Here is a 21,165-nt window from a genome sequence, read left to right on the forward strand (position 1 = left end):
GGGTTCGTGTTTGTTTTTCAGGCGGAGAGAGAAAGCTGCGAGGAAACATAAACAGTTTATCGGGCATTTCGACAAAGACACTTGAGGGGAAAGACAAGCTGTCGTTTCAAGGACAGGAAGAAAAAAAAATCCCTGCATGTGTGCAAGCGTCAGACTCGTGAGAGCGCCTTGGGACAAAAACCCAAAAACCCCATGCAATGAGGACGGGAAGAAAAGCATGGGAGATAAAAGGAGGCTGAGAAAACGGGGAACAATGGAAATCAGCTGCAGGCGCGCGGGGTGTGGAGAGGCGGCGACCGGGAAACTGGAAACATCTGGACTCTGCGCTCCCTGGAGGCTTCGGATGCCCGCGCCTGGGAGCGCAGCCCCGGCCCGCAGCCCGCGCCGGTGGTGTCACTCAGTTCAGGAGTTTGCGCCTCCGACACGTGCCGGAGCCTTGGTTCCGACTCGCTTGCCTGCTGCCCCCAGGTCCGCCCGAGGAGAACGGGACAGCTGGGTCGGGAATTCGGTTGTAGTGGAGGGGCCCGGGCTCAGAGAAAAGCCGCTGTCACGGTGAAGTGGCTCACTCTTGGAAGTGCCGTCGGGCGGGCGAACCTGCTACTGGGATTCGTGTGTTGCTCCCCGCCTGGGCTGTACTTCCTGCACTTTTCATTACCATGCTTTTCTCAACAAGAATTTCTTCTCATTTGCCTTTTTTTTTTTTAAATTACTTTATTTATTTGAAAGACAGAGTTAGAGAGAGAGAGAGAGAGAGGTCTTCCATCCGTTGGTTCACTCCCCAAATGGCTGCAGTGGCCAGAACTGGGCGATCTGAAGTCAAGAGCCAGGAGCTTCTTCCAGGTCTCCCAAGCAGGTGCAGGGGCCCAAGCACTTGGGCCATCCTCCACTGCTATCCCAGGCCACAGCAGAGAGCTGGATCGGAAGAGGAACAGCCAGGACTCTTACCGGCACCCATATGGGATGCTGGTGCTGCAGGCTGGGGCTTTAACCCACTGTGCCATAGCACCAGCCCCTTGCTTTTATGTATTAAGTCAAACGATAGCTTAGTTTTTTATTATGATCCGATTTTTAAAAAATTGCTATCCTCCCCTATTTATTTGAAAGGCAAAGAGACAGCCGCACTGAGAGAGACAGACACGGATGTCCCATCCACTGGCTCACTCCTCAAATACCTACAATAGCCAGGCTTGGGCCAGGCGGAAGCCAGGAGCCCAGAACTCATACCAGGGCTTCCCAAGTGGGTGGCGGGGACCTGATTACTTGAGCCATCATTTGCTGCCTCCCAGGGTGCACACCAGCAAGAAACTAGACTTGGAAAGCTGCCGTGGGACCTGAACCCGGGCACTCTGACTTGGGATGTGGGTGTTGCAGGCGGCATCTTAGGGACTGCGCCAGACGCCTGCCCTGTGGTGAGGTTCCCAGTGCAACATCATTTCACTTAGTGAGTTCTTTCCTGGAGGGAGGCTTAATCAGAAGACATTGAAGGGATGTAAAACAATCCAGAAAACACGAAAGATGGAGGGCTTGTTTAGATGGGCTGTTAGGACTTGGCCACGCTGTATGCTGTATTGGAGTTCCATCAATGCAATAGAAATGCTATTACATAAGTAGTTCTTTAGCACGTGTCTACATCACAGGACGGCTTCTTAAAAACACAGATAGCTGGGCTCCTCCCAGAGTGTCTGATTCTGATTGCATTTCTAGCAAATTCCGCTCCTGGTGATCTGGTGTGGTCTGGCGGTGGCTTCGGGGCTCACCCTCCTACAGTTATGTGAGCTCAGAGTCAGGTGCTTATTGAATGGAGGAGGGAGAGGAAGACAGAGTACGCAGGTCCCATTTGGAAACCTGGTGCGTGCCTGGCCCCATTCTGGGTTCTTTATTCTTAACTCTCCCCCATCTCTATGACCACACAAAGTAGGATTTACGCTTCCCACTCAACATATGTGGGAACGTTCTGAAGCTAAACAGCCAGCAAGTGGCTGAGCTGGAATTTGGACTGCAAGATAACTGCAACAGAACATTCATCACAGTTGGATTTATTGAATTCTGAAGATTTCAGTTCCAACTCTTTATTGAATGACCTCGAGCAAAACCCTTAATTTCTGGACCTGTTCCCTTTTTTGCAGTAGGTAAGTAGCTGGTTTAAAAATTAAGGCAAATGAAGTATGTGAGAGTACCTAGGATAGTGTCTTGTGTATGTTATGTGCCTATTCTTTTCTTTGGAAATGCAAGCCAAGTACTGAATTCAAGCTCATCTCGGAAATGAATGAGAAAGCTGTGAGTAGGACATAGGCTCCACACCATGGCTTGTTCCAGGGAGTTTGAATACCTTAGTGGGGAGAAGGCAGCCATTTGTCAGTCAACAAGACCAGCCTGAGTGTTCTAGATCCCACCAGAAGGTCCCACTAGTGCAGTTGCCACATGTCACCCAACCCTGTGATGATTGGGTGGCTGTCTTAGACAGCCTGGACTCAGCAGTGTAGCTGGAAGGAACCGTGCGTACTCAGGTGGCTTATACAGGAGGTGCAATCTGCTGTTCTCTCCTTCTGCGATTTTGTCATCTTCCCACACGTTCACTTGGCAACTGTTCTTTTTTTTTTTTCCCTTTCAAATTTTTATTTATCTGAGAGGCAGAGAGAGAGAAGAGAGAGAGGTCCCATCTGCTGGTTCATTTTGCAGGTGCTCCAAAGGTTGGGCCAAGGCTGAAGCAAGGAGCTGAGAATGCAATCCAATTTTCCCACGTGGGTGACTGGAGCCCCGCTAATTGAGACATCACTCTTGCTTCCCAGGGTCTACACTGGTAGCAGCCGGAGCTGGGAACTGAACCCAGGTAGTCCAATGTGGGCATTACTGCTAAGCTCAATGCTCACCCCTCTCCTGTTATTTCGGAATCTGTTTCTGTTGACTAATTTTTCTCCTGGGTCTGGATCATGTTTTCCTGCTTCTTTGAGTGTCTAGTAATTTTTAAATTAGAGGTTGACATTATGAATGGTATTTCGTTGAGGGTTTGGGTTTTGTTTGAATGGTGTGAAGTCTGTCTGGTGGGCAGTAAGCTTACCTGCAGATCAGCTCCGTGCTGCCTAGGCGTGCTTCTCCGCTCTGTTGAGTGTGCTCTAGAGAAACCTTTGTTCTGCTACTAAGGCGTGGCCCTCCCAGGGTCTCTCAGAACGCCCTTGAGGGGCACTCAGAACACTTCCCTAAACGGGCTCTGGGGAACAGTTCAGCTCCTAGTTATCTGCCTGTTGTCCATTTTTTGCCTTCTTGGAACTCTACCCTGGGTATGTGCAGATTAGCATCCAAAGACTGGCGGAGAACTATGGAGGTCAGTCTGAAGGTTGCTCAGAAACCTGAATATCGCCCTACCATACAATCCAGCCATCCCACTCCTTGGAATTTACCCAACAGAAATTAAATTGGCAAATAAAAGAGCTGTCTGCACCTCAAAGTTTATTGCAGCTCAATTCACAATGGCTAAGACCTGGAATCAACCTAAATGCCCATCAACAGTAGACTGGATAAAGAAATTATGGGATATGTACTCTATAGAATACTATACAGCAGTAAAAAAATGAAATCACTTGCAACAAAATGGAGGAATCTAGAAATATTATGCTGAGTGAAGTAAGCCAGTCCCAAAGGGACAAATATCATATGTTCTCCCTGATCGGTGACAACTAACCGAGCACCAAAAAGGAAATCTGTTGAAGTGAAATGGACACTATAAGAAACAATGACTTGATCAGCCCTTGTCCTGACTGTCGAGGAACAACTTAATACTTTATCCCTTTTAGTATTTTTTTTTGTTCTATTTAATACTACTGGTTGAACTCTTTAATATAAGAGTGGGAATAAGAGAGGGAGGAGATGTACAGTTCGGCACATCCTCAATCAGACTTGCCCCAAATGGTAGAGTTAGAAATGTGCCAGGGGATTCCAATTCAATCCCATCAAGGTGGCACGTACCAATGCCATCTCACTAGTAAAGTGATCAGTTTCAGTTCATAATTGATCATAATGATAAGATTAAGAGTCAAAGGGATCACACAAACAAGACTAGTGTCTGCTAATACTAACTGATAGAATCAAAAAGGGAGAGAAAGATCCAACATGGGAAGTGGGATACACAGCAGACTCATAGAATGGCAGATGTCCTAAACAACTCTCTGGCCTCAGAATCAGCCCTTAAGGCATTTGGATCTGGCTAAAAAGCCCATGAGAGTATTTCAGGCATGGAAAGCCAAGACACACTCAAAAACAAACAAAAACCTAAATGAAAGATCTCCCAGTGGAAAGAACGGGCCATCAAAGAAGGAGGTACCTTTCTCTGAAGGGAGGAGAGAACTTCCACTTTTGACTATGCCCTTGTCTAAATAAGATCAGAGTTGGCAAACTCAAAAGGCTTCCATAGCGTTGGCAGCTCATGACAAGAGCCTTGGGTGATTACTGACGCCATAAACAAGAGTGTCAATTGTTAAATCAACAACAGGAGTCACTACACTTACTCCCCATGTAGGATCTCTGTCCTTAATGTGTTGTACTATGTGTACACTTTGTGTTTCTGTGTGGGTACAAACTTTTGAAATCTTTACTTAGTATATACTAAATTGATCTTCTGTATATAAAGATAATTGAGAATGAATCTTGATGGGAATGGGATGGGAGAGGGAGCGGGAGATGGGAGGGTTGCAGATGGAAGAGACGTTATGGGGGGGGGGGAAGCCTCTGTAATCCAAAAGCTGTACTTTGGAAATTTATATTTATTAAAGAAAAGTTAAAAAAAAAAGACTGGCGGAGAACCTCATTCAGATTTCTGGAGGATTTCCTCTGCATGGCTCCCTCCTCTCTGGAAATCTGACCTATAAACTCCAGCTGCCTCCAGCCTCCCACCTGCTGCCATGAGTCAGGGTTTGCCAGAGAAACAGAGCCAATAGGAGACATAGGGTTATATAAAGGAATATTTATTAAGGGAATTGGCTCATGCAATTACGGAGGCCGCGAAATCCCATCATGTGCTGTCCGCAAGCTGGAGAAGTGGGAAAGCCAGCAGTGTAATTCAGTGTGGGTCCATAGACCTGAGAATCAGGGGAGGCATTGGTGTGAGTCTCAGGAAGGAGATGGACATCCCAGCACAAGGAGAGTGAGAGCCAGCAAGCGGGAGAGGTATCCCTCCTCCCACCTTCTTGTCTATCTAAGTCCTCAGTGGACTGATGGATGCCTGCCCACCCTGGTGAGGGTGATCGGCTTTGCTTGACACACTGGGTCTCACGCTGAGCGCTTCTGGAACACTCCCTACAGACACACCCAGAAATGAGGTTTTTCCAGCCATCTGGGTACCCCTTAACCTAGTCAAGTTGACTCAGAAAATTAACGGCCATGCTCCCCGACTGCCTGTCTACATCTCATCAGCTCAGCAAGCCTGCCTGGTTTGGCCTGGGTTCCCTTCACCACGCCGAGGGCCAGACATTGCCTGCAGAAGCCAGGGCAGCTACTCGTTCTCCTGGTGCCGGGAAGCACAGCCCCACTCTGCTGGGGCCAGCGGCCCCTGTGTGTGGTTTTCTAGATGTTCAGAGTGGGAGGATGTGCACACAGTGCTTTTGCTGCCTTTTCTTAAACATTTTCTCACCCAGAGGGAATTTATGTTAAACCTGTCAAGTTTTGTTGTGAAATCATATTGGGATGTTGTTTAGTTTGCATTGAGAGTTTGTGAATTAATTTGCTAGAGAGATGGTTTCTTCACATTAGTCAGCCTTCACATCCAAAGCAGGGGTGTCTCTCACTTTTTTCAGGCCAATTTTTATGTTCTGGAATTAATTTTTATAGTTTTATTTGTGTCAGTCTTGTACATTTCTTTTCAAGTGTATTCTTGGGCATTTTATAAATTTAATTGCTAAAATGAATCAAATTTTAACAGTTATGATTTCTAGCTGTTTCTTAATAGAAGATAAAAGTGCTTGTCTATTGTTTTGTTCTTTATTTTTAAATCTGGGTAATATACTGATTTACATTTTAATCACTACTTTATATTTTAATTTTTTTTGTTTTTATTTCTTTGAATCACACACACACACACACACAGATCCATCTTCCATCTCTGGTTCACTCCCCAGATGCCTGCAACATCTGAGACTGGGCCCAAGCTGAAGCCAGGAGCCTGCAACTCCAGCCAGGTTTCCTATGGGGGGTGCAGGGATCCAAGTACCTGCTGCTTCCCACGGTGCACACAGCAGGAAGCTGGAACCAGAAGCAGAGCTGGGATTTGAACCCAGGCACTCTGACATGGGATGCAGGTATCCCAGCCAGCATCTTAACTGTGGCACCAAACAACTATCTCTATGGAACTCTGTTACTTTCATAGTTTTTTTGTGTGTGTGTTGAGTTTTCCAGACTGCTTTCTAAGGTGATTCCTCTAGATTTCCTAGCATTACTTCTGAATGTTTTTCTTGTCTTAGTTAATTGTCTACTAACTGCATTCTACAGTGTTTTAATGGGGGTGGTGGTGGTGGTGAGAATGGGCTGCAGCCTGGTCAGTGTTTTCCGGTGTGGTCAGCCTTGTAATGCAGACCGAGAGAGACACTGACTCCTCCCCTCTACTCCTTTTTCTCTTTTCAACTTCTTTTGTACCCAGTGGAGAACCTACGTCTTTCTTTTTCAGTTTGGCATTTAGCTATCTCACCTTAGTTTACTATTTTATTTTTTATGCTTAATATTTATCCGAGAATCATCATTCAAAAATTTTGTTTCAAGGGTGAAAGTTAGTCACATGTGAACAGTCAACTTTCCTTTTAAAACTTCGGCTGACCTATCATCATCTTGTTACATACAATTAGGATTTTTTTTAAAAGACTTATTTATTTGAAAGTTACACAGAGAGTTACACAGAGAGAGGAAAGGCAGAGAGAGAGAGAGAGAGAGGTCTCCCATCCGATGGTTCACTCCCCAATTGGCTACAATGACTGGAGCTGGGCAGATCCATAGCCAGGAGCCAGGAGCTGGAGCTTCTTCCAGGTCTCCCACACAGGTGCAGGAGTCCAAGGACTTGGGCCATCTTCCACTGCTTTCCCAGGCCATAACAGAGAGCTGGATCGGAAGTGGAGCAGCCGGGTCTCTAACCAACGTCCATATGAGATGCCAGCGCTTCAGGCCAGGGCGTTAACCCACTGTGCCACAGCATCGGCCCCCAATTAGGATTTTTTAATGCCTTGTAGTAGGGTGGGCCTGCTGGGCCACCACACTTTCCTTTGGACCTATCTGGCCTATTTCCTGTCCTTTTATCAACTCTTTCATACTTATCAGGCAGAGGAAAACCCACATGCATTGATTTTGTAGACATATAGTTAATAAACAAAGTACATGACTCACATAAGCCAACTTAGAATTTTTTCTCTTTTGTTCTATTCTCTCAAGCTTTCAGAATTTTATTGTTTTTCTTTGTAGTTCTGAAATTTCCCTAGGATGTGGCCAAGGTGTGGGTTGTTTCCATTGTACCACATCAACATCTAATGACAGAGTCTTCAGATAAAGTTGGTCTTTTTTCAGCTCTGAGAATTTTGTTTTTTAAATGTTTTAAAGCTCTCCTCTATGTCCCCATTCTTCTCTTTTAAATTCCTAATTAGTAGACTGTTGGAAATTTTAGTTATGATTCTTAATTTTTCTCTCTTGCATTCAATCCTTTTTGTTCTTTTGTGTTGGGTTCTGGTGGGGGGGATCCCTCAGTTTGATGTTTCAGCTGCTAATTCAAGCTGTCATGTTTCTGTTATGGAGTCTATTAAAATGTGAGTATAATACGATATTTTCTGTTAAAAACTATTTTTGATGACTAATGTGGAGCAGTTCTGAATGTAAGGTTAATTCTATTCATTTGCATTTTCCTTATTTCCTTGGGGCTTTGTCCTAGTTCTTATTTGAGACTTTGCTTTCTCAATGCTGATTTTCCTCAACTATTCGGGGACACCTGGTTGTCTGTACGCTTGTGAGATTCATTCTGTACTGCAAGTGTGTTGGTTCCTGCAGGCTGCGTGGTAGGAGGCTGTTTCTGGTGACTGTGGTGGGGGGAATGAGAAGGGGGCTGGAATGACTCCCATGGCTCAATGTGCTATCGGACAGCCTCCAGCATATTTGGGCCATTTCTCGGGGGCCCTGCTTCTCTGGATCTCACCCTGTCTCCACCAGGGTCCTCCCTGGCTTCGCTCTGCTCTGCTTCTCGGCTCCCACAGGGGGAGGTGGGCTCTGCACGGCTCAGCTCGTTCAAGAGTGGACCCTTGTTTTGTTACCTTGATAACAAAGGCACAAGGACTTCTTTTTTATTTAAGTGTATGTTGAAGCTGAATAAGAACTTTCTCTGATAATTCTCCCTGTAGTGAACTTAGTAAACTTTTAATTTATTTTTACAATGAAATATGCTTTATTTAGAAGGGCATATTTAATGTTTGGATATAGCTTTCAATAAAAATAAATAAATATTCTGTATCCAAAATATATATTCTATATCCACCATCCACTTTAAGAACTAGAACATTAGGGCCAGTGCTGTGGTGTAGCCGGGTAAGGACGCCGGCATCCCTTATGGGTACCAGTTCGTATCCTGTTGCTCCACTTCTGATACAGCTCCCTGTTAAGGCCTGGGAAAGCAGTAGAAAGATGAATCAAATGCTTTAGCTCCTGCCACTCCCATGAGAGAGCTGGAAGAACCTCCTGGCTCCTGGCTTTGGTCTGGCCCAGCCCTGTCTGTTGCAGCCATCTGGGGAGTGAACCAGGGGATGGAAGCTCTCTCTGTCTCTCTCCCTCTTCTGAATTTCAAATAAATAAACGAATCTTAAAAAAAACTAGTACATTATTGGTGTCTTTGAACTCACCTTTAATCCTGTATTTTCTGTTAATGATTCCTTTTCTCCCACTTAAATTTTTACTACATGATAGTAGTTTACCAGACACAATACATTTTTATATGTTTATATTTTAATATAATTGTAAGTGTTTATGGTATGTTTCCCTATGATTTGCCTTTTTTTCTTCTCAAATTGCATGCACGAGATTATAGAAGTATTATTGTGAAACAGCCAAGATAGGGAGTCTATGTAGGTGCCCACTGACAGGTGACTGAATAAAGAAAATGGGCCATTATTTAGTTACACACAAGAATAAAATCCTGCCATTTGTGCAATGTGGGGAGTTCTGGAGGACATGGTGCTAAATGAAATAAGTTGGGGCTCAGAAAGACAAGTTCTGCCTCCTATGTGTAAGCTAAATAAGTTGATCCTACAGAAGTAGAGAGTAGGATAGTGGTCACTGGACACTGGGAATGATTGAAGTATAGAGAGATGTTGGTTATTGGGTCCAAAATTCAGTTAAACAGGAAAAAGTTGTAGTGTTCTGCAGCAGCAGGTGACTAGAGTTAGGAATACTTTATTGTAGATTTTAAAACAGCTAGCAGAAAGGATCTTGAAGGTTTCAACACAAAGAAGTGATAAATGTTTGAGATGATGGACATTCTAATTACCCTGCAATGATCTGTTCATTACACGCTGTATACATGTATCCAAATTACACCTTCTACCCCAGAGTATGTATAATTATTATGTGTCAATTAAAAATAAAAAAATGATGTGTGTAGCTACAAATTTGTCATTTTTACTGTTATATAGATTTCTATCTTTTGAACACCGTAATTTATCCTTTTTATCATTGATGGACATTTAGTTTATTCCTTTTCTCCTTTTTTGGCCTTTATTAACAGTGCTGTTGGGAGCATAATATAAGTGCATCTTGGTACACAGGTGTGAGACTTTCTCTAGGCAGAGACTTGGGAGAGGCACTTAGAGGTCTCACTATACACAAAGCTTTGATCTTACTCATGTCCAGTGGTTTTCTACAGTGATTGTACCAATTTTTACTTGACCTGTAGCGTGGTATTTCAGTAGTTCCACATAGTCTCCAGCCCTGTTACTGCCATACTTAAACACTTTGACCAGTCTGGTTTCTTGGTTTTAATCGGCATTTTTGTGGTTACTGCTGAAGCTGAGTGACACGACATTCACTGGGCATTTGGGTTTTCTCTTTGAAATTCTTATCTGTGTTTGTTGCCCATTTTTCTTGGATGCTTTTAAATTTTTTATCGATTCTTAGATGTTTTACACATTCTGGGTATTGATTCATTGCCAGTTATATAAAATATCCTCAACTTCTTGGGTTATCTTGTCATTTGTTTTTAACACCTCTCTGTTTTGAGTGGTAGTTCCCCATTGCTGTGGCTTCACCACAAATCTGATTCCTTCGTAACTTTCAGAAAGTCTTTAAAATTTCTTATAACATGGGGCTGGCATTGTGGTGCAACCACCTGCGATGCTGGCATCCCATATGAATGCTTATTCCAGTCCCAGCTGCTCCACTTCTGATCAGCTCCCTGCTAAGAAGTCTGGGAAAACAGCAGAAGATGGCCCAAGTCCTTGGGCCTCTGCCACCCATGTAGGAGGCCTGGATGGAGTTTTGGGCTCCTGGCTTTCACTTGGCCCACTCCTGGCTGTCGAGGCCACTGGGGAAGTGAATCAGTGGGTGGAAGATCCCTCTCTCTGTCTCTCCCTCTCTTTCATAACTCTGCCTAACAAATAAATACAACTTTAATAAAAAATTCTTATAATAATACTTTTTTGGTTAAAGTTGTTATATATATTTTATTTTAAAATATTTTTCTGTCACATTATGTAGTTTAATTATTATTTATTTATTTTCATTTATTTGAAAGACAAAGAAACTGACAGAAATCTTCTATTCAATGGTTATCTTTCCAAATGCCTGTTATAGCTGGGGCTGGGCCAGGCTGAAGCCGAGAGCCCAGAGCTCAATCCAGACCTTCCACATGGGTGACAGGGACCCGAGTACCTCGGTCACCTGCTGTCTCCCAGGGGGTGCATTATTACGAAACTGGATTGGGAGCAGAGGAGCCGGCCTGGACCCAGGCACTCTGCTATGAGTTGTGGATACCCCAAGCAGTGTTGTAACCACTGAGCTAGACTCCTGCCCCTTTTCCTGTCACTTTGAAGGGATTTGGGATATAATAGAAAGTAGTATATATGAGGATACTTCAAACAATTCATGGAAAAGGGAATTAAAGGATGAATTTATTTTGGAGTCAGCTTTGTAGCATAGCCGGTTCAACCATTGCCTTCAAACCTGGCATCCCTTATGAGTGCTGGTTTGTGTCCCGGCTGCTCTACTTCCAATCCAGCTCCCTGCTAATGGCCTGGAAAAAGCAGCAGAAGATGGGCCAAGTGCTAGGGTCCTTGTCGCCCATGTGGGAGACCTGGATGAAGTTTGAGATCTGTTGACCTGGCTGTTGTGGCTATCTGGGGAGTGAACCAGCAGATGGAAGAACTCTCTCTCTCTAATTCAGACTTTCAAATAAATAAATAAATCTTAAAACAGATAAGCTCATTTTGGTATAAAATTTTGAAATCCACATAAAATTTTTTCATGATATGCATTTTTTCATGAGTTTTTTGAATACTCTGTGTATGTATGGATTTCTTTCTTTTTAAAAGAGGATTTGAATGGATATTTATTCACAGAATTAAAAAAATATTTATTTATTTGAAAGGCAGAGTTACAGGGAGGCAGAAGGAGAGAGAGAGAGAGAGAGAGAGAGAGAGAGAGAGAGAGAGAAGAGAGATTTTCCATCTGCTTGTTCACTCCTCAAAGGGCCACAACATCTGGAGCTGGGCTAATCCAAAGCCAGGAGCCAGGAGCCTCCTCTGGGTCTCCCACATGAGTGCAGGGGCCTAAGGACTTGGGCCATCTTCCACTGCTTTCCCAGGCCATAGCAGAGAGCTGGATTGGAAGAGGAACAGCTGGGACTTGAACTGGCGCCCATATGGGATGCTGGTGCTACAGGCAGAGGCTTAACCTACTACACCACAGCGCTGTCCCCCTCCCTTCATTCTTCCATAATTTCTGTATAACTCCTACACTGTTTCCCCACTCCCCCAGGGAGCCAGGCCCCCCTCTATGTCCCTGTGGTGCTGTAGGTATTGCTCTGTTACAGGAGATCTTGCGTTTCACTGTGATTGTTTGCTCATGTATTTGTTTTCCCCATCAGACCAAGAGAACTCCAAGTTAAGTCTTGTTCGTCTTTGCATTCCTAGGTATTTTCACAGAGTGTGATCCAATATAAATATTGATTGAGCTGAAGAATGAACAAATTATAATTGGGAATAACAATCCTTATGCTGTTTGGGTATCCCATTTAGAGGTGTTGAAGATTGGACAAAGATTCACTGTCTTACTATGGTGAATTCATCCTGGTTTTTCTGAGGCTTTCCTAGTCTTTTTTTTTTTTTTTTTAAGATTTATTTATTTATTTGAAAGGCAGAGTTACACAGAGAGAGGAGAGACAGAGAGAGAGAGAGAGAGAGAGAGAGAGAGAGAGATCTTCCATCCAATGGTTCACTCCCCAAATAGCTAGGGTGGGTGTTGTTGGAAAGTGGTCTGAGATGGAGCTGTAGTGACTGGGAGGGACATTACACCCTGGACCCACACCTGGAAAAGGGAGGGAGTGAAGGGTTGCAACAGCTGGAGCTGTTCTGGGCTGATCTGAAGCCAGGAGCCAGGAGCTTCTTCTTGGTCTCCTTTGTAGGTTCAGGGGCCCAAGCACTTGGGCCATCTTCTACTGCTTTCGCAGGCCATAGCAGAGAGCTGGATCAGAAGTGGAGCAGCCAGGACTCGAACCAGTGCCCTTAAGGGATGCAGGCACTGCAGGTGGTGGCTTTACCTGCTATGCCACAGCACCGGCCCTTTTCCTAGTTTTAACACTGAATATTCCATGTCCTGGGTAATTCTTCAGTCCTGGGCAAACTAAGACATTTGGTCCCCCCAGGTCATAGCTTCTGAAACTTACTACTCTATCAGTCAGCTTTTCATTACTTGAACTAAATCCCCGAGAGAAGCTACCTGTGAAGGAAGGTTTATTTCAGCTCGTGTTTGAGAGGTTCACAGTTGAGGACGGGGTGACCTTGCTGGCCTGGCAGAGGGCAGAGAATGTGGAGCGCCTATGGAGAGAGGATCACACGGTGAGGTAGAAGCAGAGACAGAAGGGCGGGGCAACTCAGCTTACTGAACCAGCTCTCTCGCAAGAATGACCCCTGAAGGCAAGCCCTTATGAACCCAACAGCCTCCTACAGGCCCACTGAAACTGGACCAAGCTCCCATTTTTAATGCATCAGCATTAACATTGATCCATTAGTCATTATCATAAGACTTTGGGGTTTAAAGATCTGCCCGAGTTGGAGAGCCAAATCCTGTTCAAACCATAGCACTTACCTTCGGGTCCAAGACTCGAGGCAGGTGGCTTACTTTGGAGCAATGTCAAAGACCACAGGTTAAGTGTCCAGGAAGAGCAAGAGAGGGAGGAAAAAGGGACATCAATGAGGTCATCCCTGAGAGAAACTGAGGCTTGGCCTTGCCCGGAATGTTGTGGCTGGAATGCCTCCTGGAATGTTCCCTGGAGAATTGGCTGGCAGAAGGTCAGCCATTGAGTGCTGGAGGGTTGCCTGGGGATCAGTAACTCCCCTATGAGAGCGTTTGACGTAACCTTTAGGGTCTTGGCTGTTGCAGGGGTCCCAGGCACTCTTGAGGCGAGGTGAGCTCAGGGTGGGTTGAGCTGAAGCCACAAGGGGCAGAACCAAAGCAGGGCATGAGAGCGGGAGTTGGGCACGAGAAGCATCCCCACGGGCTCGTCCTGAGTCTGCCCGTCTGGGGCTCCGTCTCTAACGTCCACTCTTGTGTGATTTCCTCCAACATCACGGTATTAGCTCTTCTGAGATTTTTCCCGAAAGTGAAGTGCAGAAAGATAGTCCGCTGACTTGCGTGGTGCAGCCCGTTAATCAGTGTGACGTACACAGAGGAGGTCTTCACCCTGGTACTGCTCGTGGGTGGATAAATGCCTTCCCTTCTGCTTGTTCCTGTAAGGATACTGAAAGCCAAGAGGAAATCTTTGTCCAGAGAAGACAGAGTAAGTAACTGTGAATGATGGAACGCATGACATTGAAGTGCAATGAAGAGTTATCATTCATTAATCTGCTACTGAACCTGATGGACTCCCTTGAATACAATAGTGACAGCACAGCTGTTAATTGATTCCAGACTGGGCTTTCTTTGAAAGGGAGGATGATGGTTTTCAAGTCATCCAGTTCCTAATTGGGCTGAATGGATGCTCTGTTGTGGATTTTGTTGCGTTGAGAACAGGCAGCGGTGCTTTGATTCCTCGTAAAGAAGAGAGAGGTCGTTCATCGCTGATTCACTTTCCACATGGCTGCAACAACCAGGTCTGGGCCAGGCTGAAGCCAGGGGTCGGGAACTCCCCCTGGGTGTCGCACATGCCAGGTAGGGGCCAAAGCGTGCTGGTCTGCAGGAAGCTGGAGCCAAGAGTTGATCTCCGATTCACTGTGCTGGACACCCACTCCCATCTGCTGCTTTTTTTTTTTTTTGTAATATTTATTTATTTTATTTGAAAGGCAGATTACAGAGAGGCAGAGAGAGAGAGACAGAGAGAGACAGAGAGAGGGAGAGACAGAGAGAGAGAGACAGAGAAAGAGAGAGAGAGAGAGAGAGAGAGAGAGAGAAGTCTTCCATCTGCTGGTTCACTCCCCAGATAGCTGCAATGCCCGGAGCTGGGCTAATCCAAAGAACCAGAAGCCTGGAGCTTCTTTGGCATCTCCCATACAGGTGCAGGGGGCCCAAGGACTTGGGCCATCTTCTGCTACTTCCCCAGGCCATAGCAGAGAGCTGGATCAGAAATGGAGCAGCCGGGACTCGAACCAGTGCCCATATGGGATGCTGGCACTGTAGGCGGTGGCTTTATCAGCTACACCACAGCGCCGGCCCCAACTATGTGCTGCTTTTCTTTATCTTATTTTTATTTTTTAAATATTTATTTTTTTATTTGAAAGTCAGAGTTACACAGAGAGAGGAGAGGCAGAGAGAGAGAGGTCTTCCATCCGATGGTTCACTCCCCAATTGGCCGTAACGACTGGAGCTTTGCCGATCCGGAGCCAGGAACCAGGAGCTTTTTCCAGGTCTCCCACATGGGTACAGGGGCCCAAGGACTTGGGCCATCTTCTACTGCTTTCCCAGGCCATAGCAGAGAGTTGGATCAGAAGTGGAGCAGCCGGGCCTCAAACTGGCACCCATATGGGATGTCGGCGCTTCAGGCCAGGGCATTAACCTGCTGCGCCACAGCACCGGCCCCATCTGCAGCATTTAATCCAGGAGCTCACCCCTAACTTCCCATTCCCCCAGTCTTGCAGAGTCTGGAGCCTTCGCTGTGTGCTTCTACAGAGGATAGCTCATTCTCTCCCTGCAGTGGTCAGGGACGGGCAGCAGCCTGAGGTCCAACTGTCCCTTATGTACACTATCAGTCAAAACCATTGCTTTTTTTTTTTTTTTTTTTTTTTTGACAGGCAGAGTTAGACAGTGAGAGAGACTGAGAGAAAGGTCTTCCTACCGTTGGTTCACCTCCCAAATGGCTGCTATGGCCGGCGCTGCGCCAGTCCGAAGCCAGGAGCCAGGTGCTTTTCCTGGTCTCCCATGCGGGTGCAGGGCCCAAGCACTTGGGCCATCCTCCACTGCCTTCCCGGGCCACAGCAGAGAGCTAGACTGGAAGAGGAGCAACCGGGACAGAATCCGGTGCCCCAACTGGGATTAGAACCCAGAGTACCAGCGCCGCAGGCGGAGGATTAGCCTAGTGAGCCGTGGCGCCGGCCCAACCATTGCATTTCAGTAGGTGATGCACTGGGGACAAGCAAGGAGGACTCGTTGTCGCCCCAGCTTCTGTTGGCAGACTCACTCAGCTCTCACCTTCTCCATGGATTGTGCCAGGTGAAAGTCATGGCCTCCCCTGGCGCTCCACATCCGGGGACTAACAGAGGCAGGCCTCTCGAGGCCAGGTCAAGCCTGCCCTATCTGGGCCAGCTGGAATGAGCCAGCTCCCCTCCAGCCTTGCCATGGCCTTGGCTGCGGCTGTCACTGGGCTGGTGCCACAGGCTGGATTTCGCCTCTGCCTGATCGCGTCTTCACTCCCTCCCTTTCCCAGGTGTGGGTCCAGGGTGCTCTGCAATGTTCCTCCCGGTCACTACAGCTCCACCTCAGACCACTTTCCAGAGCAACAAGTGACCAACACCACCCAGGCCCCATAACTTTCTACCCTGGCAGCCAAGGCAGTGCCAGCAGCCATGCCAAAGGTTTCTCCTTGAAATACCATCTGGAAGGCGCATCAGCAAGTCCATACAGTGGGACACCTGTCCACCCAGATTGTATGCCCTGGGCTGAGGTCGACTTAGTTAAAGATACTCATTCTTAGCCACAGAGGAGAAAGTACTTTATCACAGAAGTGGAATGGGCTTTGGAGTCAATTACCTGGATCTGAAGAATCCCCAAGTGGGTTATTTAAAGAACTGTGATCTTAGACGTTATTTTGCTGGTCTGAATTTCATTTTCTCATCTGTAAAATGTAAAAAGTAATGTCCATCTTTTAGAGCTGTTGTGAAGGGTGGAGGGAATGCTTTATCAAAAGTTTTAAGAATGGTGCCTGGCACAGTGTTGTTTTCCTATTTGGATCCTTTTTAAAAATTTTTATTATTTATTTATTTATTTATTTATTTATTTTTGACAGGCAGAGTGGACAGTGAGAGAGAGAGATAGAGAGAAAGGTCTTCTGGCCGGCGCGTGGCTTAACAGGCTAATCCTCCGCCTTGTGGCGCCGGCACACCGGGTTCTAGTCCCGGTCGGGCCACCAGATTCTATCCTGGTTGCCCCTCCTCCAGGCCAGCTCTCTGCTGTGGCCCGGGAAGGCAGTGGAGGATGGCCCAAGTGCTTGGGCCCTGCACCCCATGGGAGACCAGGAGGAAGCACCTGGCTCCTGGCTTTGGATCAGCACGATGCGCCGGCCGCAGCGGCCACTGGAGGGTGAACCAACGGCAAAAAGGAAGACCTTTCTCTCTGTCTCTCTCTCTCTCTCACTATCCACTCTGCCTATCAAAAAAAAAAAAAAAAAAGGTCTTCCTTTTGCCGTTGGTTCACCCTCCCATGGCCGCTGTGGCCGGCGTACCACGCTGATCTGAAGCCAGGAGCCAGGTGCTTCTCCTGGTCTCCCATGTGGGTGCAGGGCCCAAGCACTTGGGCCATCCTCCACTGCACTCCCTGGCCACAGCAGAGAGCTGGCCTGGAAGAGGGGCAACCAGGACAGAATCTGGCGCCCCGACCGGGACTAGAACCCGGTGTGCCGGCGCCGCAAGGCGGAGGATTAGCCTAATGAGCCGTGGCACTGGCTAAAAATTTTTATTATTTTTTAAAGTTTTATTTATTTGAAAGGCAGAGTTACAGAGAGAGAGAGAGAGAAAGAGAGAGAGAGGGCGATACAAAGATAGAGTTCTTCCATCCGCTGGTTTACTCCCCAAATGGCTGCAGCAGCCAGAGCCGGGCCAATCCGAAACCAGGAGCCAGGAGTTTCCTCCAGGCCTCCCATGTGGATGCAGGGGCCCAAGCACTTGAGCCATCTTCTGTATTTCCAGATGCAGCAGTAGGGAGCTGGTCGGATCCTTTTTTAAAAACTAAGTTATGATTCCAGATTCTTCCTGAATCAAGTATAAGAAATAGGACAATGAGGGGCTGGAACTGTGGTACAGCAAGTTAAGCCACTGCCTGCAGCACTGGCATCCTGTACTATGGCTGGTTTGCGAGTTCTTGCTGCTTCACTTCTGATGCAGCCCCTTGCTAATGAGCCTGGGAAAGCATCCAAGTCCTTGGGCCCCTGCACCCACGTGGGAGACCTGGAAGAAGCTCCTGTCTCCTGGCTTCGGCCTGGCCAGGCACCGGTCATGTGGATATTTGGGGAGTGAATCAGCGGATGGAAGACCTCTCTGTTTCTGTTAACTGTGTCTTTCAAATAAATAAAATAAATCTTAAAAAAGGAAAAAAAAGAAAAGAAACATGACAGTGTGTCATGTCTGGCTCCAAGTAGGTAGCATCACATTAACAATGTTTGTAGGCCAGTCTGCAGGAAGATTTCTAGTGCTCTGTCACAGAACTCTTTGTCCTTAAATGTTTTCACTTATTTAATTTTTCTCTGAAAACTTTTTTTTTAATTGCACAAGTACTGAAAGAATATATTCAGATTATAACGTAGTCAAGCAGATAAAGCTGAAGTTATTCCTGACCATCTCAGAATCAGTATAGTTACCAGGTTTGTATGTCTAAGGTTTAAAAAGGCATTTGCATGAAAGTAGCGGGTAAAGCCGCTGCTTACAGTGCTGGATCCCATGTGTGTGCTGGTTCGAGTCCCAGCTGCTCCACTTCTGATCCGGCTCTCTGCTGTGGCCTGGGAAAGCAGTAGAAGATGGCCCAAGGCCTTGGGCCCCTGCACCCGGAAGAAGCTCCTGGCTTCAGATTGGCCCAGCTCCGGCTGTTTCGGCCATCTGGGAAGTGAATCAGGGAATGGGAGACCTCTCTGTCTCTCTCTGTCTCTGCCTCTCTGTAATTCTGACTTTCAAGTAAATAATATAATCTTTAAAAAAATGCATTTACACAATACATGGACACATAGAAATACACAGTTTTTGCTTTTACAAACATGGCATCAAAATTTGTATATGTTCTTCAAATTGCTCCAATCTCTCTCTCTCTCTCTCTTTTTTTTTTTCTTAAGGATTTAAGGAGCCAGGAGCTTCTTTCAAGTCCCCAACATGGGTGCAGGGGCCCAAGGACTTGGATGCTTTCCCAGGCACATTAGCAGGGAGCTGGATCAGAAGTGGAGCAGCTGGGACTGGAACCATTTGGGATGTCAGTGCAGTAGGCGGAGACTTAACCTGCTATACCATAGTGCCGGCACCTGCTTTATTCTCTTAACTCAACATCATATTTAAAAAAAAGAGCTCTATTTATTTATTTATTTAGCTGTTTCCCCTAATGGTCACCTTAGTGGAGGACGTGGTACACTTTGCAGAGTTTTCCCAGTCACAGATGGAGCTCTGCCCAGCATCTTTTTCCTGCCTCCTTTGGGTCTGTGTCGACGCTCTCTGCCGTGGTTACACTCACAAAAGACAGACACGGCTCACATTTCAATAATTTTGCGCAATGGCCTCATCCTTGCCAGTGTTTGACATAAAACTTTTCAAATGTTGCTGATCAAACAAGCCTCAAATGCTTTCTCACTGTTCTTTAATTTCCTTATTACTGATCCCTGGTGACATTGAGTGCATTTTCCATTTTTATTGCTGACTTGTTTCCCACTTCTATGAATTGTCCTTTTGTCATTTTATATTGTGTTGTTCGTTTATCTGTGGCATTGTTTGTGATATTCTGGATATCAATCTTTTGTTAGAAACATTACAGTTTCTTTAGTCTGTGTCCTTTGAATTTCAACTATGGTGTTTTTATAGTGTAGAAATTTTAGATCATGATGTGCAATTTGTAATATTTTACCTTCCAGATTTTATAATTTATCACAAAATCTTGTCTAATTTTTTCATGGTAGTTTTTATACTTGAAATATTTAACCCATCTGGAGTTTGTTTTTGTGAATGGTAGGAAACCCAGATACCTTTTTTCCAAATTGATAGTCAATTGCTGTCAAAATTATTTATTGCATACTTTATTTTTTCCAGTGATTCAATACATGAAGTTTAAAAAATTCCCTGTTACACAGATAGATCAGTTTAAGGCTTTTCTGTTTTGTGCCTTTTGTCTATTCTTCTAATGCTACATTGTTTAAATTACTAACAGCAAAATTCTCTATTCTTGGGCATTTTTTAAATTCAGATAAATTTTAAAATCAATGTGTCCTAGCCTATGAAAATCTTGTGCAGATTTGAGTAGAACTTTCTTTGGATTTGTAATTCAGTTTGGGAGATACATTGGTCAGGAACCCAAGTACTTGCATAATCAGTGCTGCCTCCCAAGCTCAGCATTAACAGGAACCTGAAATTGAAAGCAGAGCTGTGACTTGAACCCAGGACCTCTGACATGGGGTGTGGGTGCACCAAGCAGTCTTTTTTTTCTTTAAGATTTATTTATATATTTGAAAGGCAGAGTTACAGAGAAGGAGAGGCAGAGTCAGAGAGAGAGATAGAGAGAGAGAGAGAGAGCGAGCGAGCTTCATCCACTGGTTCATTCCCCAAACAGCTGCAATGGCTGGGACTGGGCCAGACTGAAGCCAAGAATCAGGAGCTTCTTCCAGGTCTCCCACATGGGTGCAGGGGTCCAAGCACTTAGGCCATCCTCTGCTGCCTTCCCAGGTGCACCAGCAAGGAGCTGAATAGGAAGTGGAGCAGCCAGGATTCGAACCCATGCCCAAATGGGATGCCAGTGCTGCAGGTGGTGGCTTAACTTGCTATGCCATAGCACTGGCTCCAGTCCCCAGTAGTCTTAACTGCTGCACTGAACACTCACATCTCTCTGTATTTAAAAAAAGTTCCTGGCCGGCGCCGCGGCTCACTTGGCTAATCCTCCGCCTGCTGCGCTGGCACCCTGGGTTCTAGTCCCGGTTAGGGCGCTGGGTATTAGTCCCAGTTGCTTCTCTTCCAGTTCAGCTCTCTGCTGTGGCCCAGGAAGGCAGTGGAGGATGGCCCAAGTGCTTGGGCCCTGCACCTGCATGGGAGACCAGGAGGAAGCACCTGGCTCCTGGTTTTGGATCAGCACAGTGCGCCGGCCGTGGCGGCCATTTGGGGGGTGAACCAATGGTAGGAAGACCTTTCTCTCTGTCTCTCTCTCTCTCTCTCTCTCACTGTCTAGCTCTGCCTGTCAAAAAAAGAAAAAATGTTCTTGAAGCCAGGAGCCAGAAACTCCATCTGGGTCTCCCATGTGGGTGCAGGGTTAAGTACTTGACCGATTTCCACTGTTTTCCCAGGCACGTTAGCAGGGAGTTGGATTGGAAGCGGAGCAGCCAGGGCATGAACCGGCATCCATATGGGCTACTGGTGTCACAGGCAGTGGCTTAACCCATTGTGCCATAATGCCGGTCCCTGTATTTAAATTAAAAAAAAAAACCATTTATTTATTAGAAAGGCAGAGTGACAGAGAGGGAGAAACAGAGAGAAAAAAGAAAATCTTCCAATGTGGTAATTTACCTTACAAATGGTTACAACAGCTGGGCCTGGGTCAGGCTAAAGCCAGGAGCCGGGAACT

This window comes from Lepus europaeus, chromosome 2, assembly GCF_033115175.1.
Source record: "Lepus europaeus isolate LE1 chromosome 2, mLepTim1.pri, whole genome shotgun sequence".
Classification (NCBI taxonomy): Eukaryota; Metazoa; Chordata; class Mammalia; order Lagomorpha; family Leporidae; genus Lepus; species Lepus europaeus.